Source organism: Cryptomeria japonica, chromosome 10, assembly GCF_030272615.1.
Source record: "Cryptomeria japonica chromosome 10, Sugi_1.0, whole genome shotgun sequence".
Classification (NCBI taxonomy): domain Eukaryota; kingdom Viridiplantae; phylum Streptophyta; class Pinopsida; order Cupressales; family Cupressaceae; genus Cryptomeria; species Cryptomeria japonica.
Genome location: NC_081414.1, coordinates 647,299,047 through 647,321,082, shown reverse-complemented (window position 1 = coordinate 647,321,082; position 22,036 = coordinate 647,299,047).

Here is a 22,036-nt window from a genome sequence, read left to right as displayed (position 1 = left end):
ATCATTTTCTATTATTCTTATTGACAAATTGGCCTCTTTTCTGCATATTTCCAGCCAATTCCTCGAGGGGGCATGCATATGTCATTGTTATTGTCTGGGGCATTTTCATTATTGTTCTTTGAAACAATGCTTAGAATCGCATTGTCTCAAAGAGAGGCAAAATGTAGACGTCTAAAAATGGTCAACGCTTGCAGAGTCATACTTTAACATTTGCTCATTGCCTTATTTTCGGGTTCTTGCATTGCATTAACATTTCTTCTATGTTGTGCACTTGGTCTTTATCATTTGCAATTATCGAGTCCTTCCTGTGCATTCCTCATTTTTATTGCTTTCGAATTAGGTCTTGTCGATAACAAATCTTCAGTCATGATTTTTGTCGATCCTAGTCCTTGTCAATCACGTCATTTTACGATTGATTCGTCATTGATCCTTGTCCTTGTCAATCTTGTCATTTTGTGATTGATTCATCATCGATCCTTGTCCTTGCTAATTTTGTCATTTTGCAATCAATTCATCATCGATCCTTGTCTTCTTTAATCATGTCAATTGGCGCTTTTCAATTTGATCTCCTTGTCAATCTTGGTCAATTTGTAGTTGATTTTTGTCAACCAATTTTAATCATTTATCAACACTAGTCCTTTGTCAGTCAGAATCATGATCAAATCAACCCTACATCAATTATCTTTTGTCAAGACCTAATTGTCATCCTTGCATTTCTAATTCATCTTCTAGGGTTTTATGATTTATTCATTTAATCTTGTTTGTCATTTTCCCTCTAGCTTAAATAATTTATTTATTTATCCTAAGTCTTCTTGTCACAATTAAATATTTATTTAATTAGCTAATTAATTCCCCCTTTTTGTGAATTAATTAATGAATGAAAAATTATTAATTAATTCACCTAATTTTCTAATTTCATCAATTTCTAATTTCCTAATTTCCAATTCATCATTTCTAACCTTATTTCTAATTTTCCTAATTCCTAATTGCCACTTCATTTTCTAAATTCAATTTCCACCTAATCAATTCCTCTCTAGTCTCTCCCTATTTTTGTGCTTCGGTGGAAGCATGAATCTCTCATGCGTCATACTATTGGCATAGCAAGATGTCATAAGCTTTTAGTCCTCTAACCTTTGTGTTGGCAATATGTCATAATTCATGACATAGAAGGTGTCATAGCCTTCTTTCTTCAACTCAATTTTTCCATTTTTGAAATCAATTGGGTCTAATATCAATTTCATGCTAATCTTGTCCTCTCTCCAATTTATCTATAAATTGGATGAGTTTCTTCAATCAAAGGATCAATTAATGACATTTTCTAATCGAATCAATCAATCACATTTTCGAGTAACCATATGCTACAGATTTCATCAACAACTTGCTTTCCACTTGCGAATGCACTTTGTAGGTAAGAACAACATCAAATTGGAAGGTGAAAGAAGAACAATGGAGCCACATGAAGGAGATATCTGCATTTGGTTTGCTTTGATTTCATTTTGAATGTCTTGTCTTCATGTTTTCATTGTAGTTTTAGGTTTTGTGAATGTCCTAATTGTTATTTGCTTTGATGAATCCTCAATTTCCTAGTCTACAAATGTAAACTTCTTCTTCCAGATATCCATTCAAACATTTTGATTTGACATCCATTTGATAAAATTTAAATTTTTGTAAGCAAAAAATACAAGAAACATATGAATAGCTTCTATCCTTACTACCAGAGAAAAATTTTCTTCAAATTCTATGCCTTCCACCTGATAATATCCTTTGCAAACCAATCTTGCTTTATTCCTTATCATGTGTCCTTTCTCATTTAGCTTATTTCTAAATACCCACTTAGTTCCTATTACATTCTTGTCCACTGGTCTAGGTACCATCTCCCAGGTCTTGTTCTTTTGGATTTGATTTAGTTATTCTTCCATTGCTTTTAACCAACTTTTATTTTTACTTGCTTCCTCATAACTCTTTGACTCAAACATTGATAGAAAATAGTAATTGGCCTATTCTTGAGCTTCTGCAATCTTCCTTCTTTTCTAAGCACCTTTTGTATTGTCTCCAATTATCTGATTTTCTAAATGATGCTGCTAAATATACTTAATAGGAACTTTTGTTGAGTCTTCATCTTCTTCTTCTTCATCATCATTTGTTTCTTTCTCTTTGTTCTCTTTTGGATCACTTGTTTTCTTCATAATTGTTGGAACAATCTCAACCTTTTGTGGTAGTAAACATTTACTCTCATTTCTATCCTTGATGTAGTATACATTTCCACATATTCTAACTCCTTCTGCAAATCTTTTATCGGTCTTCTCTAATCTGATCACATATTCAATGCTACTAAATAAAACTTCATAGCCTTTTCTACACATCTAACTAACACTTAACAAACTATATCTTAATACTTCAAAATAATAAACATCATCAGTTGTATGCTTACCATCAATAGAGACACTTCCAATATCTCAAATAGCTGCACCATCTTCTCCAACAAATTTTATTGATCCTCCATCATACTTCTTGAGTTAATAAACCTATCTTTATCATCAGTCATATGATTTTAACATCCAGAGTCTATAATCCATGTATTCAATTCTATCTTAGCATGCAATGCAGTCTTGATTGTTCTCTGTTCTTCCAATTTCTTCAAGGCATCCTCCTTTTCTTCAATTGCCAAAAATAAGGATTCTTCATTTGAGACATCATCACCTTCATCTTCAAATGTATGTTCCTCAATAGAGCATGATCTCTTATCTTTTCTATTAAAGTTGAATCATATAAACTTATTTTTCTTCTCATCATCATCCGATCTCTTATCATCTTCTCTGTAAGTGTAATTAGAAACAAAATGTCCAATTCTACCACAAGAAAAACATTTCAAAGGTAACTTACCTTTGTATTTTTTAATGCCTCACTACAATCTTCTCACAAAGTTTTCTTTAGCTTCATCTATATCTCCACTGCATTCTGGATCATCATGTCTTGAAACATTAAATGTTGCTTCTTTCTTTTCTCTTTCTCTTCCTCAATTTCTGAAATTTCAAAAGTTGTTAAAGTACCAATAAGGTGATCAGTTGTATACTTACTCAAATTATTTCTCTCTTGCATAGCACATCTTGTAAGTTTGTAGGATTTAGGCAAATTTATCAAATATCAGTCACTCTATGGATATAGTTATGAACACCTTCATCTTCAAGAATTCTTAGTGAACCAAGGGAAAATTTCTATGAGGGCCTATGGTTAGTTTCAATCCAAATAGACATAAAAATATTCAAATAACATGAAAGAAACCATTTTACCTTCACATAACCTTCTCTTGCTCCTCGGATTGAGCCTTTCCTGAAGTGGAATCACGCCCAAGGTCCACTTGATTGGATTGGTTCTTGATTTGGATGTGGAGTGCTATCTAATACACAACAACAAGATTGAATGATGGCATGATGGATGGAGAATGCATGAAAATGGTTAAGTGTGGATGGATTTGACTATAGTATGGATGTTGAGGATGTCTAAGCTCAAAAGGGAAATGTAAGATTGCACAAGAATGAGATATGGAAATGAGGGGAGGAGACTCCAATTTATAGATTAGAGGAGGCCAAAATGAAGGGTGGAGATTGAAGGAAAGTGATGGGAATGATTGAGAGGACAGCGCATGCAAACCAAGAGATTTTTCATAAAGGCATTTCTTGTCTCCACACTCCTCAAGGTGCATAGGGAAGAGATCCCTAGGGACATTGAAAGAATAAAAGGAATTAAAAATTCCCAAATAGAAGATTGCATGGGAATACTAAAGGAGAAAAATAATTAACAATTCATTGGGAAGAGAGGGCATGGGAATGTGCAAAGGATTTGAAATCCTTTGACATGACCAAAGTAGGTGCATTTAAGGTTTGGAGTATGAAGGGGGGGAACCATTTATTGCAAATGGTTGACTCATTCCTAATCATGAGGATTAACATAATTAAATTAATTAATTATGTAGAAAGGCTAAATTAATTAAATATTTAATTTAATTAATTTTAGATGTCTACACTTAGATACTCATACTTATGCTTCAGATTCATCAGTCTAGCTTGCTTTGTCTTCAGAACTCCTTCATATGCCAAACACATCTTGTTCCACATAGCTTTAACTTATTTCAATCCTTTTACTCTTCCAAACACTAAGGTACTTATACAACTAAAAATTATATCTATAGCCTTCACATTAGTCTCCTTCAACTTTATCTCATCTGAAGTCTGAGCACCACCTTGTGGAGGTTTATATCTGGTCTGAATGATTTTCCAAATTCTATTCTACAATGTCTCAAAATGTGATTCTATTCTCTCCTTCTAGTATGGAAATTTTGCACCATCAAAGATTGGAACTTTGTAATGCACATCCTACACCATATGTTATACCAAATCTACCTCAAGCAGTTAAGCTTACTCAAGATGAACCTCACTCTGATACCAATTATTGAACCCAAGGAAGGACTGAGAGGGGGGATGAATTATTCCAAAATAGAAATTAATGCAGCACATTGCAATGGTGAAAAATTAGGGTTTCCACCATTAGATGTGTAGCTAGGAAATGTGGAAATCATCAAAGCAAATAACAAATTCGAATAGCTCAATCATGAAAACTCAGTTGCAGTGATAACAATCCTAATTACACTCAATGAAAACATGAAAACAAGACATGCCAGGGTACTCTGGCTGTGCTCACTTTGGGTCATTCCCTTCTCACGATTGTCACTTGCTTGCAAAAGAAAGCAAATGGTCGGGAAGGCAGGCCCTCTAAAGGTAACAAACAATTCGAGCCATGAGAATGATATTGAAGATTTTGATTTCTGATCACCCTAAGAAGGATGAGAGCATACTCTCCTACTCCAATGTCAAACTCGACAATAAAAGAAAACAACCATTCATTCCATCCTACTTAGCAATAATACTAGGTGCCTAATTATGAATCACAAACACAAAAGTTCGATTGAAATACAAGGCAACCTGCAAAATCACCAAGTTAGAAGTTTGATTTGTTTGGTCTTTGACTAGCGAACCTGCATAAAATTTGTTAGTAGTTTCATTTTTGTCTTTGCCATGTGTAATGCCAAGGTGTTGCATAGAGAATCAGTACCAAATAAAAGCAGAATGCAAGAAAGAGAATGAATTTTTTTATTTTTTTATTTTTTTAAACACAAGCGCAAATTGCCGTAACATAGGCGCAGAACCCATCAAGTTGCGCCTGTGTTGCATCAAGCTGCACCTATGTACCTTACACAGACACATAACACCTTACATAGGCACAGAAGGTGCCCACACAAGCGCAGAATGCTTTGACAAAGGCACAGAAGTGTCCAGAAAGCTCTGAGGCGCCTTGTTTCTTGATTTTTCACCTGCAAATCAACTCAAAAGCACTCAAAAACATAGTTAAGGGGTTAAGTACACGTTGGGTTCACCAATTAATGTAGCTAGGAAATGTGGAAATCATCAAAGGAAATAACAAATTGGACTAGCTCAATCACGAAAACTCAATTGCAATGATAACAATCCTAATTACACTCAATGAAAACATGAAAATAAGACATGCAAGATTGAAAACTAAGCAAACCAAATGTAGATTTCTTCTTCATGTGGCTCCATTGTCCTTCTTTCTCCTTCAAATTGCTTTGTTTGTAGATCTCACCTACTAGTTCATAAGCATGATGTGAAAGCAAGTAGACAAGACGATAGCGCAAGAATACTAGAAGTGTGATTGATTCGACCAGGGACCTTGATTGAAGAAATTCATCGAATTTATAGACAAATTGGAGAAAAGATCAGATTAGCATGAAAGTGATTCGAATAGAAATTCAAATCAAGAATAGCAAAATTATGACAAGTGTATGACAAATTGCTATGCAAGGATTTATGACAATTTATGACAAATTGCTATGCAAGGATTTATGACAAGAATTTGAAATAGAAATAGACATTTAGGAATTTAGGAGAAATTAGAAAATTAGGTTAGAAATGATGACTTGGAAATTAGGAAATTGATGCAAATTAGGTAAATTAATTAATAATTTTTCATTCATTAATTAATTTACAAAAATAGGAGGAATTAATTAGCCAATTAAATAAACATTTAATTGTGACAAGAAGACTTAGGATAAATAAATAAATTATTTAACCTAGAGGGAAAATGACAAACAAGATTAAATGAATAAATCATAAAACCTTAGAAGATTAGGTCTTGACAAAAGATAATTGATGTAGATTCGATTTAATCATGATTCTGACTTGATAAGTGATTTGATTGATAAACAATTGAAATTGGTTGACAAATTGACCAATATTGATAAAGAGACCAAATTGATATGCACCAATTGACATGATTGAAGAGGACAAGGATCGATGACAAATCGATCGCAAAACTGATGAGATTGACAAGGACGAGGATCGATGACAAATCGATCTCAAAACTACAAGATTGATAAGAGGACAAAACCCTAATTCAAAAGAGATAAAAAATGAGGAATGCAGAAGAAGGACTTGATGCTCGCAAATGATAAATACCAAGCATGCAACATAGAAGAAATGTTAATGCGATGCAAAAACCCTAAAATAAGGCAATGCACAAATGTTAAAGTATGACTCCGCAAGCATTGACCATTTTTAGACGTCTACATTTTGCCCCTCTTTGAGACAATGTGATATTAAGCATTGTTTCAAAGAACAATAATGAAAATCCCCCAAACAATAGCAATGACATATGCATGCCCCATCGAGGAATTGGTCGAAAACATCCAAAAAAGAGGCCAATTGATCGATAATAATGATAGAACACGATAGGAGCAAACAGATTGACAATCGGAGACCAGATGCATGAAGGACAAGCAATTGAAGGTGTAAAAGACTGCGACCAGCATGAGATGGAGAGGGTGCATGTCCATCTATGCACTGACAAAAATCTATAAATGAGACAAAGAGAGTGAAAATTGCTCATTTGCACTAGCCAAAGAGGAGATTTTATTGCTCTGGAAAAGGACACTTGCAGAGAGGTGGTGAACATTCCAATGGCAAATCACCTCAGAGAACATGTACGCACCTACAGATGACCGGAAGATGTGGGAGCAGCAGTATGTATCTCAAAAACCCATATTGTCAATTTTGTGAATTTTGATCGCTTGCGGGACATTGCAGGGCCCATAGGGAATGCAAAAACTGACTTCTGCACTTGTGCGAGCGCATCCTGCACTTGTGTGAGCACATCCTGTGCTTGTGTAGGGTATCTTGCACTTGTGTAGGGTACACAGGTGCAATTTGTTGCTACACAGGTGCAGGGCTTATCACATAGGCGCAGTTGTGCATTGGGAACCCTAATTTGGCCAAAAACAACATGCGAATGATCCGAAAAGGGGGGATAAGAATAGGATAGGTCAAAATAGATGAGAAACACCCTGATTTGGACATGAAACAAGGAAATGTAGCCTGTAGAAAGAAACCCTAAAACTAACAAAATGTGCCCCAATGGTGATGCAGAGTCAACAGTATCCATTGATCACGCGGGAGAACCGACCTGACTGCTTCATGTTATGACATAGACTCAGGAGCATGGATAGAGATACATTAGCAGGACTTGGAATATACTATATCACATTCATGCCCGAGATTAGGGAAAACACAGGACTACTCATGGCACTGGTAGAGTGATGGCATTCAGAGACCTCCTCATTCCATCTAGTGACTGGAGAGGCAACTGTGACGCTAGAGGATGTATGGCATATCCTCCGCATTCCAATTCATGGAGAGATGATAGAGTATGACCTAGTGATAGGGAGAGACACTTTGTGCAGATTATTTGAGTGTGACTCAGATGATCTGGATATCATAGAGAGGGAGATTCACTGGGAGACCATGGCATCAGAGTATGATCAACGATATGTAGTGATAGCAGTGGTGATAGCATGCCTACTAGCAGGAGACAGATGAGGACATGGATTCCCTATTGGATGGGGAAGAGTGCTAGAGCAGATGGCAATAGAGGGGATGGTGTATGCATGGGGACCATGTGTACTTGCTATGCTATATTTTCAGTTGCATCAGATAGCATATCAAGGAGTGCAGACTTTGAGCTATGGGGTCACATTGCTACAGGTATGGGCATTTGAGCATATAGCCATATGTTGACCGATCGCAGAGAGATAGGTATTACCACACTGACCATATGTGTACTATTATGAGGGAGCACTGAGACAGGGTCCGTTCAGATACATATTGTATTGGCGACATGAGCTAGACAGATTGAGAGAGTTCACATGGAGGCCATATCTTGATTGCCCTGGATGGTCAGATGATAGTGATGAGCTATCTTATTGTAGACAGGAGAGATACCTGATTGGGCAACCAGTGAATCACCAGAGAGTGATTGAGATGTACCTACCAGAGAGAGTCAGACGAAAATTTGGAGAGAGATAAGATGTACCTAGAGGGACTGCACACTTTGCCCGATCTCACAGAGAGACGAGTCAGTGGGGGAGGATGATTCAGCCACACATAGCATATGCAGACTTCACATAGCTACAACAAAGACAGTGGGATTGGAGATCAGATGTGGTGGACACCAAGATGACAAAGGAGTATGAGCGATGGTTTGCATGACGACGGCCAGTGCCATTGATAGATCCTGATATTCTGATACCGAGGAGACAAGAGGACTTCCCACTCACTAGAGAGGATGAGGGTGGTGATGAGGACAGAGATGATGAAGAGGATGATGACTATGAGCTAGATTCAGCCGATCAGGAGTCATTGCAGGATATACCCATAGAGACGGAGACAACTAGGATAGAGGAGATGGAGATGTGGAGGGCTACCATAGTGAGTCAGCATGATCATATTGCGACATTAGAGAGACAGAATGCCATCTTGAGGATAAAGCATGATCAATTCAGAGCAAAGATAGCCAGACTTACAGTGGCTTGAGATACAACAATAGCCCAAGCATAGCGAGAAGAACAGAGAGTCACTGAGTATATTGGGTAGATTAGGGATGCCAGTGCACATGAGATGGTATAGATGTTGGTAGAGATTGGAGAGGAGATACACCATTGGAGGACACTATATGAGAGTGCAGTTCCACCAGAGTAGAGAGCATCATCACATTGGGCACAATCAAGGACAGAGAGCAGGGCACGCTCTCGGAGGTCAATGAGCAGCATGGGGGTGAGTGGACCTATGAGACCACCATAGTTAGGACCTTGGATAGGAGGGACATCATCCTTGAGACATGGCAGGGATGAGGAGGACAAAGGGAGCACCCAATGATAGAGGCACATGCTCCTTACAATAGAGACATATGTAGTTGGACATTTTGTAGTCAGCCTGCGGGCCATACTTAGGACAGACAGTCCAATTTTGTACTCCGATATTATTTGGATATATGATATGATATGCATTGATATGATGGGATGCAATGTGTTATGACATGTTTATTTTCCATGTATGGATGACATATGCACTGTTTATGTACCATTGTGGAACATGTATGGATATAGTTTTTATGTGTTTTTGATGCATTTATAATATGAAATAGATAAAATGCTTGATGTGGTGCTTGATGTGATGTTTGACATAATGCAAATGTACTAACCAATGAATGCAAGATGTAGCATATGTGTTTGGGGAAATTAGAGCACTAGACCGAATTGAATATCCGAACGGATGGAAGAAATGTTAGTAAGAAGAAAATGAGATAGAGGACAGTTAGAGATGAAGAAAAACTTGCTTTTAGTAATGCACTTTGTAGGTGAGAACCTTTATTTAATGTAGTAAAACGGATGCAGAGCATCATGACATTGAAGGCTAGAGCTGAAATGCAACCCTTTTTGCAAAAGATAGACACATCGCACACAAGGAACGAGTGAAGCATCCTAGGGTGCATACATCAAGGGTCGAGGTGTGTGTGGTTTTCACAAAGTGAACGTACTTATCATAAACACCCAATGATATAGTTACCCCAGTTTGTGACAAACATTCCACAAAAAGCAATCACAACAAAAAAGAAAGGGACCATGAACCATCCCGGTCACTCTAAATCACTCAGTGACATCATCAAGCAACATAGGAACATGATCGAAGATAAATCAATAAATGATAAGACTCGCTAATTCCAACAAGTCAAACAAACATCTTGATCTTCATTGTCAAAAGTTGAAAGTGTTGATAGGACGATCATGCTGTTTGGTTTTAGGACATGTGGTATTCTATCTAAGATAGGACATAGTCTGGTTTCGAGTATACCACACCCTATATAAGACTCATGATAATGTGCCAAGGATGAATGATATTGATGTTGATTGATTGATATGACAATTTTGATCAATTTGAATGTCTGGTGTGATTGAAAAAAGTTCATCTGTTAACGCATGATTCCATTAAAGCGCAGTGTGTGATTGTGTGTCGTTGAAGGGATTCTCAGTGATTTGTCTTATGCACAAAGGGATCATTTATTGCAAAATGCATGTTTTATTGTTTCTAATGTTTTTACAATTTTGTTTGTTCTTTTTTTCAGGACTTTATTTGACTTTTTAGGGATTTTGTTCAGGACATTTTTTCAATTTTTATTTTTTTTGGATTTATTTCAGGACATTTTTCAATTTTTTTGGATTATTTCAGGACATTTTTCAATTTTTTTGGATTATTTCAGGACATTATTTGATTTTTTTGGATTATTTCAGGACATTTTTCAATTTGTTTGGATTTTGCCCCCAGTGCCTAGCAAGGCAAGGAACATGACAGATGAATAAATAGGCTTGCTGAAATATTGGCGGATAGAGGGAAGACAAAGGCCTTTTATCATGGAGACAATGTGGATGCAATTTTCAAGGGCTATGGCATGATGGGACAAGAGACTGGATATGACAATGTAAAGCAGTGACATGGCATGAGGGACATGTCAAGAGGTTTTTGAAACCATGTTTAAATTTTGTGTCCTTATGTCAAATCAAGATCAAGGAATGAAAAAGAGTGTATGGATAGTGATAAGATATGGATAGGATAAGCAAGACCAAGAATGGATAAGGGACATGGACTGAAGGTCAGGATAGGATACGGGATAGTGGCAGAAAGTTGCAATAAGACAGGAAATATGGATGAAAGGTTATAATAAGAAAATGGATAAAGACCAAAAGCTATGATAGACTAAAAGCTGCAAACAAGATGCATGATGCTCATGAAGATCATCAGCCTTGTCAAGATCAAAGGTGGAAAGAGGAAATGGACATGAGGGACAATAGGATAATGGAGGAGTATGACATGGTATGATAGGATAATGAAGGGCAATAGGATATGGAGTATGACATGGTATGATAGGATAATGGAACAATGAAGGACAAATGGATATGATAGGATAAAATTTGTCCCCAAGTACGGTATGCAAGAAGTTCATAAATTACGCATGATGCCTATTTGCTAGGTTTTCATCATGGTACTTGCCCAAGGCGCCTGTTTGCGAGGTTTTCACCAGTGGATGGATTATTTTTGCTTTACTTTTTTTCTTTTGTCTTTTTTTTTCTCACTTTTTTTTTTTGACTTTTTAGTCAAAAATGGACACATGATAGGGGATGGAAGAAGAACGCAAACATCTTTTTGTTTTGTTTTGGCTAGTAGCCTTTAAAAAAAATGGACCATGACCTTTAAAAGTATGTTCAAAGACACTGGTAGGATAAGGACATGGAAAATGAGATGAAACTAAGGCAAGGATTTATGCAAAGGATTGGATCAAAGAGATCAAAGGATGGAAAATATGCATTGGATAATGGATAGGGTATTGGAAGAATTGGGCTTTAGTGGATGAAAATGAAGGCAAGATCGACATTGGCACACACCTTGAGGGGTGATGGACTGATGGAGGAAAGATGTATTTTGGATATTGAGACATAAGTGCCCAAAATGGATAAAGAAGGTGAAGGAGGAATAGACTTGGAATGTTTGGATGGAGGAATAGCAATTGTAGATGCCAATTTTGATGTTTCTTTAGGCTTTTGTGCTTCAAGAAGCTGCTTAGGGATCCACATGATTTTTGATTTGTCATGCTTTTGTGGTTCCTTGGAGTGCATTGCTTGCACAAGGGATTTAGGAACCCATATAGATTTTGACTTTTGTTTTTTAGCAATGGGCCTTTGTTACCTTTTGGATTTTTCCTTTTCTTTTTGGCTCATATTTTTCTTTGCTTTGACATGTTGATTAGATTGGACATGTTGATCCTTGAATACAAGTGAATTTCTAGACTTATGACTTTTATACTTGGCATCCAAATTGCTTGGAGGGGGAAAGGAATGCATGGATGGATATGAATGAAATGGACTTCTTTTGGATGGATGAAATTTACTCAAGGATGTATGCATTTGCTGACCTTGCATAGAGAATGAAGAAATATAAGGACCTAAGATGGATGGAGAGTATGATGGGGAAGGTGTATGCTTGGATTTTGAAGGGATGTTGGATTTAGTAGGGGTACCCACGTCTTGAGGAATTTCACTGAGGCCATGACCCTTAACATTTTCTTTAACATGAAGGGATTCTTGCTTATGAAGATCTACTCCTTTGCCTTTATGAATATCTTGACTTGTAGGATACTCTTTTCTTTGGGAAGAAGACGCGAGTCCATTATGAGGTGGATATGATATGAGAGAAATAATGAGATCTTGAAGTGGATCGGATTGCACCAAAGTGGAAGAACCCATTATGCATGTCGAGGGTTCATGAACATCTTGCACTAACACGTTAGAATCATGAGGGGGATTAGGATCATGAGGGGGACTAGGATTGTGTAGTGGACATGGTTCAATGACAGGCTCTTCAAGAGATGGAATGGGAAAAATAATGGGATCATCAAAAGAAATGCGATCTTGGAGTGTATATGGAGCATTAGGACAAGAAGGTGGAGGAACAAGTGGATCTTGTGGAGGATCTAAAGGAAAAATTTGATCTTGACAAGGAGGAAGATCATTGGAATCCTCTTTAAAGGTGGTTTGCTCTTGACTTTCAATGGGATCATCATAAAGGATGGAAAGGATATCTTGATCTTTCTCAGGAAGTGGAATGTCAATGGGATTTGAAAGGACATTGTGTTCATGAAATGGAAGGGGATCATTTGGGATTGGATGAACTGGGATATCTTGATCTTGCCCAGGTAATGGAGTGTCAATAGGACTTTGGATAGGATGGACAAGAATAGGGGAATCATCATGAGCTTCTGGGAAGATGAGATCCTGGTCAACAATTGGATGGGATGATAAGGTTTCGCGATCTTGATCTTGATCTGTTTTAACATGCCTTTCTTTATGGTCTAAATTATCCTCTTGACATGGGGTTAGACTTTGGATATGCATGGGGGATTCTAACAAGGGATCAATGGTTTGGCATGAAGGAAATGCACTTTGAACATTTGTGATGGATTCTGGCAAGGAATCAATGCTAGAGCATGAGGAAGAGGGACTTCGAATGGGGCCCTCTAAAACAGGTAATGGCAATAAAGTGCATGGTGGCATTGGGTCTTGTATTTCTGAAACATGACAAGGATGTGCATCATGAATTGGATTATCATGGCAATCAATTATGGATAGCCCTTGGGTAGTTTCATCCTTGGGTGTATTGTTTGATGAGGACAATATGGAAGGTTCTTGTGAAACTTCTAGAGGTGTAGGGATAGATGCCACTGGAGAGTCAATTTGTTTGTGGGGAGATGAGGCATTGCTAGACATAAGTGTATTATCTTGATCTTCTTCAAAGAACTCACTTGGTAGGTTCCTTAAGAGCATGGAAATAAAGCCACCTTTCTTTCGAGGTTTTGACATGGTTGTATCTGGAATTTGAACTTGTTTGGTAAGAATTTGGTTCTGATCTGATGTCATGTTTTGATATTGGACTTGGTTCAATTGTTCTAACATGTTTGAAACTTGGGTTGGTGTGTGCTGCAACCTTTGTTTTTGAATGTTTGGTTGTAGTTGTTGACATTGATATTCCACCATTGGTTGAACCATTTGTGGACATTGTATAGTTGGTTGGACATATTGTTGAAATTGGACCATTGGTTGTATTGGTTGTATATGTTGAACAACTGGTTGAACCATTGGTTGTATTGGTTGAAAATCTGATTGATAGTAAACACCTTCTTATTCTTGTTGTGGAGGCACATAATGTTGAAATTGATGTTGTCTCCTTTCTTGAAATTGTTTCATCATCTCTATTTAGGAGAGGAGAGCTAGTATGTCTGATCGATCAAGAAGAGATCTTACATCAATTGGCTCAATCTTTGGATTTCAACCTAGAAATTTTTGAAACATTTTGGACATTTGTGATCTATTCTTCTCAATGTTTTTCACTCTTTGTTCCAATATCTCCTCTTCGTGAGCTAGTTTCTCCTCTAGTTTTTGTATTTGGACATTTACATCATCGTGATAAGTTTGATCCAAGTTCTGAGACATGTAGAGATTGGATTGACATGATTGATTGCTCAATTGTGATGACATGGCTTCGTAAGAAGGTTGAGACCTCATTTCAACAAACATGTCACTATGCAAATGAAATATTTTTGGAATTTTTTTTTTCAAGGATGATGTATGATATGTAACTAAATGCAAACTAAACAGATGGAAATGCAATCTATGGCAAGAATGCAACCTATGTTTTTGTTCTTTTTTCAATATTTTGACAAACTTATGAATGCAATTCTAAAAATGAGACCCTTAGGAAATTGAAATGATGTCTAGACCTCAAAGGACAAAAGGACCAAGTGACAAAAGGACAAAATGACAATGTCTCCCCTATATGCTTGGATACTAAGCTAGGTTTGACCAAATGACATTGATGACAAAAAGAGAAAAGGTTTGATAAGGTCTAGACCTCCTAACAATGACTTAGGGTTTATCAAAGATTTGGATTACTCAAGTATGACAAAACCTAGTTTTTACACTATATGCTAAGGGACAATTACTATGAAAGTGACCCTAATATGATATGATAATGACCTAAGCTTAATGAAGAAACCTAGGGTATGCAAATGCAAATGTATAACAATGTCAACCTAAGGCAAAACCTAAGGTTGAATTATGAAATGGTATTACTCTAATGCAAGAGGACACATGCAAATTAATGACCCTTATTGATATGCAAAGGAGTATGACCTAGGTGAAACTTAACCTTGGTAGTTGACAATGAATTTGCAAAATACAAACCTAGGATGAACCTAAATCTAAGTGACATGAATGTTGAGACAAGATTTTGAAAAATGTTTGACAACCATGTTTGAAGGTTTTTTGAACTTTGTTGAATGAAATACTCTTGTGTTTAACCTTGTTTTGAATCAATTTGTCTTGTTTTTGAAATGAGACACAACTCAACTTTTGACAAGCAAAGAAGACAAGATACTTCAACTTAAACTCAAGACAATCATGCTCATTCACACATTTCTTATGGATGGCAAGGACAGTAGGTACTTGAGAGGTAGACTCGTTATGAGATTCAAGGAGAATACATAGATGCTTGACCCCACGGGCTCCCCTCCATGATACTCACTTCTCAAGGCATCCAAGCATCAATCCCCATGGAAATCTCCCCATGGTGAACTTAGTATCTCTTCCAAGTATCCGAACTTGTCCTTCTCAAGCAACTAGAAGGATTTTTGGCCTCTAAATACAAGGTGTTTAGTAAGGATTTCTGTTAAGCATTACTCCTTGGTGTCACACAAGTGTGATTGAGACATTAAGCCCATCAAGATACCAAACAAATGTAGTCGTGCAAGCAAGATTAGACTGTGAGGTCTTACGTAGATGTTGATATGAGAAAGAGTTCAAGGGTCATCACTTCCCAAGTAACTGCAATTCCCACATAACCCTTCCTTCAAAGCTTTCACCCATCAGGTATTTATTTATACTGAGTTAGAATGCTAGGGTACTCTGGCTATGCTCACTTTGTGTCGTTCCCTTCTCACAATTGTCACTTGCTTGCAAAATAAAGCAAATGGTCGGGAAGGCAGGCCCTCTAATGGTAACAAACAATTCGAGCCATGAGAATGGTATCGAAGATCTGAATTTCTGATCACCCTAAGAAGGATGAGAGCATACTCTCCTACTCCAATGTCAAACTCGACAATCAAAGCAAACAAACGTTCATTCCATCCTACTTAGCAATAATACTAGGTGCCTAATTATGAATCACAAACACAAAAGCTCGGTTGAAATACAAGGCAACCTGCAAAATCACCAAGTTAGAAGTTTGATTTGTTTGGTCTTTGACTAGCGAACCTACATAAAATTTGTTAGTAGTTTCATTTTTGTCTTTGCCATGCATAATGCCAAGGTGTTGCATAGAGAATCAGTACCAAAGAAAAGCAGAATGCAAAACAGAGAATGACATTTTTATTTTATTTTTTTACACAAGCGCAAATTGCCTTAACACAGGCGCAGAACCCATCAAGTTGCACCTGTGTTGCATCAAGCTACACCTGTGTACCTTACACAGGTGCAGAAGGCACCTAGACAAGTGCAGAATGCTTTGACACAGGTGCAGAAGTGTCCAGAAAGCTCTGAGGCGCCCTGTTTCTTGATTTTTCACCTGCAAATCAGCTCAAAAGCACTCACAAACACAGTTAAGGGGTTAAGTTCACGTCGGCTTCACCAATTATTGTAGCTAGGAAATGTGGAAATCATCAAAGCAAATAACAAATTAGACTAGCTCAATCACAAAAACTCAATTGCAGTGATAACAATCCTAATTACACTCAATGAAAACATGAAAACAAGACATGCAAGATTGAAAACTAAGCAAACCAAATGCAGATGTCTTCTTCATGTGGCTCCATTTTCCTTCTTTCTCCTTCAAATAGCTTTGTTTGTGGATCTCACCTACTAGTGCATAAGAATGATGTGAAAGCAAGTAGACAAGACGATAGCGCAAGATTACTAGAAGCATGATTGATTCGATTAGGGACCTTGATTGAAGAAATTCATCCAATTTATAGACAAATTGGAGAAAAGATCAGATTAGCATGAAAGTGATTTGAATAGAAATTCAAATCAAGAATAGCAAAATTATGACAAGTGTATGACAAATTGCTATGCAAGGATTTATGACAATTTATGACAATTTATGACAAATTGTTATGCAAGGATTTATGACAAGAATTTGAAATAGAAATAGACATTTAGGAATTTAGGAGAAATTAGAAAATTAGGTTAGAAATTATGACTTGGAAATTAGGAAATTGATGCAAATAGGTAAATTAATTAATAATTTTTCATTCATTAATTAATTTACAAAAATAGGAGGAATTAATTAGCCAATTAAATAAACATTTAATTGTGACAAGAAGACTTAGGATAAATAAATAAATTATTTAACCTAGAGGGAAAATGATAAACAAGATTAAATAAATAAATCATTAAACCTTAGAAGATTAGGTCTTGACAAAAGATAATTGATGTAGATTCGATTTAATCATGATTCTGACTTGATAAATGATTTGATTGATAAACAATTGAAATTGGTTGACAAATTGACCAATATTGATAAAGAGACCAAATTGATATGCACCAATTGACATGATTGAAGAGGACAAGGATTGATGACAAATCGATCGCAAAATTGACAAGATTGACAAGGACGAGGATCGATGACAAATCGATCTCAAAATGACAAGTTTGATAAGAGGACAAAACCCTAATTCAACAGTGATAAAAAATGAGGAATCCAGAAGAAGGACTCGATGCTCGCAAATGATAAAGACCAAGTACGCAACATAGAAGAAATGTTAATGCGACGCAAAAACCCTAAAATAAGGCAATGCGCAAATGTTAAAGTATGACTCGGAAAGCATTGACCATTTTTAGATGTCTACAAGATGTATGAAAACCTCTAATTTTTACTTAGGATGACCATCACATTCAAAAGAGGGTTCCAATCCAATAGATAAATTCACAAACTAGCATGGATTAGAACTGGGAATTCTAATTGGATTGGGGGTTTTTATAGATAAACCTCTTTTGTAAGTTGAATTGTTGAAGTTAGGGTAAAACTATTGAAAATGAAGGTAAAAATGCAGAAATAGTAAGATACAGTTGTAGGATTGAGCGACAAACCTAGATCTATGCATTATTAGCAAATTCAAACATGTTCCAAAAAAAAGCTCCTAAAAATCCAAGACCATTTCGCCCATGCCCTAGCTCTCAGAAATTTATCACTCCAATGGGGGATCGATTCATCACTGAAAATAATGCTTATTCTGAAGATCGTAGCATCGTACCTATTTATTGCACATATAAAAAGGGGGAAATAGGTTGGGAATAGGGTCTTGCCTAAGTCAAACCTCAATTTTGGAATTAACCATGAAATAGAAATGAATGATAATTAAATTGCAGTAATGGAAATGTTCTCCTTTTGAGAGAGATGTTGAATAATGATTAAAAACACAAGTGATATACCTCTTTTTGAAGTTTTGTTTGTCTCCACACAAAATTAGGGTTTTATGAAGTCTTCAACAATATGGAACATGAATGTCAACTCCAATGCTTGAATCTTGACCTTATTGCTACTCCTATTGTTGAAGGAAGACTGATTGCTTGATCACTTGATTTGGAATGTTGGATTACTTGATGTCAAATTAAATTCCATGTGTCTAGATTGTGTGTGTCTATCCTCAAATAGGAGGGGAAAGCCTCCTTTTATACTTTTGATTCAAAAAAATATTAATTTTCTGACGTAGGCTAACACAAGGCTGGGTTTTACGCTCGAATTTTGAGATAGCCAAGGAGCCCAAAGAAAGGCCCTAATTGGGAGGATCAAGGCATGGTGCCCTGGTTCTATTGGGGACCAAGGCACCACGCCCTAATCCTTCCAAATTTTGGGACCAGGAAAAGGGTCTTAGACGATGCATAAAGTCAAAATGGAGTCAAATTTGCGTGATATGAGAAAAATCGGGTCCTCATCAGGCCTAGGTTTGCAAGTGCTAAGGTGATGAACCAAATGTGATCAAAATTGTAAGGGAGTGTTAGCAGCAACCAAGAAGGAAAACTGAGGGGAGGGTGAATCAATTTTCACCAGATTAATCAAATTAGGCACAATCTCAGATCTTAACAACTGTGGCAAGAATAAAGATAAACACAATAGCACCAACACATATAACACCAAGATTTTGATATGGAAAATCCTATTAAGGGAGAAACCATGGTGGGAACCTACCCACAATAAGATGATACTTTGTAGTAGTATGTGAAAATATTACTATGGGGAATGCACATGCATTCAGGCACACTGCTCAAAATAAGATGACCTAGAAGACTCCAACCCTCAGGAAAGGCTCACTACCTTACAATAAGATTCATACTACAATCCAGATTACATGAACTACAAATATAGCATCTCCTGATGCCTGATGATAATTCCAATTAAGCACATTTGTCTATCTTGCAACAATCTCTGCTCAATGCACCACACTGAAGGATAATTCACTTATGCACACATATACCTCTCTTTGATAATGAAGACACAACATCGACACCTAAATTACATGAATATACCACCTATATATACAATTCATCAACCTTGACTACAAGGTCGGCCAAATCCTCAAACCTTAATTAGAAAATTACATCACATGATACATATGTGAACTACCAAACCAATATAATGATATACATAACATAATGTGGACCTAAATCAAATTTCCAAATATGCATCACCACCAAAAATATCGCCGAGATCAACCGCAACATGCTAGACCATCAAGAATACCACATAACATGAAGAATATCACCGGATCAGCAAAATCACCAAGAATGCGCACAAGAATCAATTTAGACCACCAAAGAAAATAGGACATGATCAGGAAACACTGACGAGAACATTGGAACCATCCGCAATAGCTACACCAACACCACTTATGCAAATCTTCATAGATCAACATGCTAACTCATAGGAACACTCAATAGCAGCAATTCAGACTAGAAAGATAACTTGTAGAGCATAAAATCACAAACCATTTGAACTGAAGATACACAAGAACATCCAAAACATTCTCCCAAATCCGCAACCAAAGATATGATCATACCAAAGCTCACCTGATCAAATAGCATACTCTGCCAACCACTACATAGAAAGACTGAACTATAAACCGAATCAAATAATATGATCAAGCAATCTTTTGGATCATTCAAACCAATAAGGAATGAAGTATTCCAGCATCCAAAATAGATAAACCGCCCATATCAACTCAATTCAATCACTAGAACACCAAGAAGCTCACAACAACATAGGAATATGTTGACATCAATGACAACAACATATCCTAGCAGCAACAATATCCAACAATCTCCCCATTTGGCATTGCTAACAAAATATGAATGTAAAAAAAAATCAATGCAAAGGAAATAGATCCAAACCAAAAATCTGAAACAAAATCCCCCTGAGATCATGCACAACAAAGCTAAAAAATAAAGCAGTTTTTCACATGACTCTCTTCCCCTTTGACAACAATGCCAAAGACAGAATACAAATCATTCTCTCTTTCCCAAAACTCATCTTCTAAGAAGGACAATCTCCCCCTTAGGATAAACCCACAAGTGAATATCAAAATCACACACTGACTACTCTAGCTGATTAAAAGCACCAACTCATCAACCTGGATAAAAGGATAAGGCTCTGCAATCCACTAGATTGATGCAACTCTATGGATCTATTTCTCAACAAGCAGAGCAAGGACCCCTAACTTGTCTCTCAAATAAACAAATGTATTTGCATGCAAAGGCTTAGTGAAAATATTTGCAATCTAATCCTTTGTAGATACATATTCCAACCTGACTTCTTCATCACTCATCTTCTCCCTCAAGAAATGATACTTTATGGATACATACTTTGCTTTAGAATGTAACACCAGATTCTTTGAAATATTGATAGAACTTGAACTCTCACAATATATAACAGTTGGCTCATCATAAATTACTTTGATATCCTTCAACTTTTGCTTCATCAAAACTATTTGAGTACAATTACTAGTAGCAACAATGTATTTAGCTTTAGCAGTAGACAAAGATACAACATCTTATTTCTTATTGGACCATGAAATCAATTTCTTTCCCAAAAAGAATGCTCCATCAGTAGTTCTCTTTCGGTCATCAACATCACTTGCCCAATCAGCATCAGTATAGGCACATAGCAGGAAATCATCATTCTTCAGATACCACAAACCATAGTCAACATTCCCCTTCAAGTATCTGAAAATCCTCTTTACAATAGTAACATGAGTCTCTTTAGGATTTGATTGAAATCTAACTCAAAGAAAAATAACATACATAATATCTGGTCTAGTCTGAGTTAAGTACAACAATCCACCAACCATAGATCTATATAAAGTTTGACTAACTTTTTGAGATTAATCATTCTTAGGAAACTTGCATCTAGTCACCATAGGAGTTCCAATAGGTATAGAATCAGCTAATCCAAACTTCTTCAACAATTCCTTCACATAATTAGATTGAGAAACAAAAATAACTTTACTGGTCTGAGTACTCTGCAATCCTAAGTATAATTTCATCTCACCTATCATAGACATCTCAAATTCCTTTTGCATATCATATTCAACAAACTTCATACTCAAATCATCATCGCCATAAAAAATGATATCATCAAGAAAGACTTCAACAATCAAGATGTTAACATTATCAACTTTGAAGTATAGATATCTATCAGTAGTACCTTTACAGAATCCCAACTTTAACAAATACTTATCCAATTTAGCATACCAAGCTCTAGGGGCTTGCTTCAGTCCTTACAGAGATTTCTTCAATTTGCATACCATATCTCCTTCATTTGATAAAGAAAATCCATTTGGTTTCTCAATGTAGACTTCCTCTTCCAAATCACCATTCAAAAAGGCTGACTTGACATCCATCTGATACACCTTAAAATTCTTATAAGTAGCATATGCAAGAAACAATCTTATAGCTTCAATTATAGCAACAGGAGAAAAAAAAAATCATAGTCAATACCTTCCATCTAAGAACACCCTTTACATACCAATCTTGTTT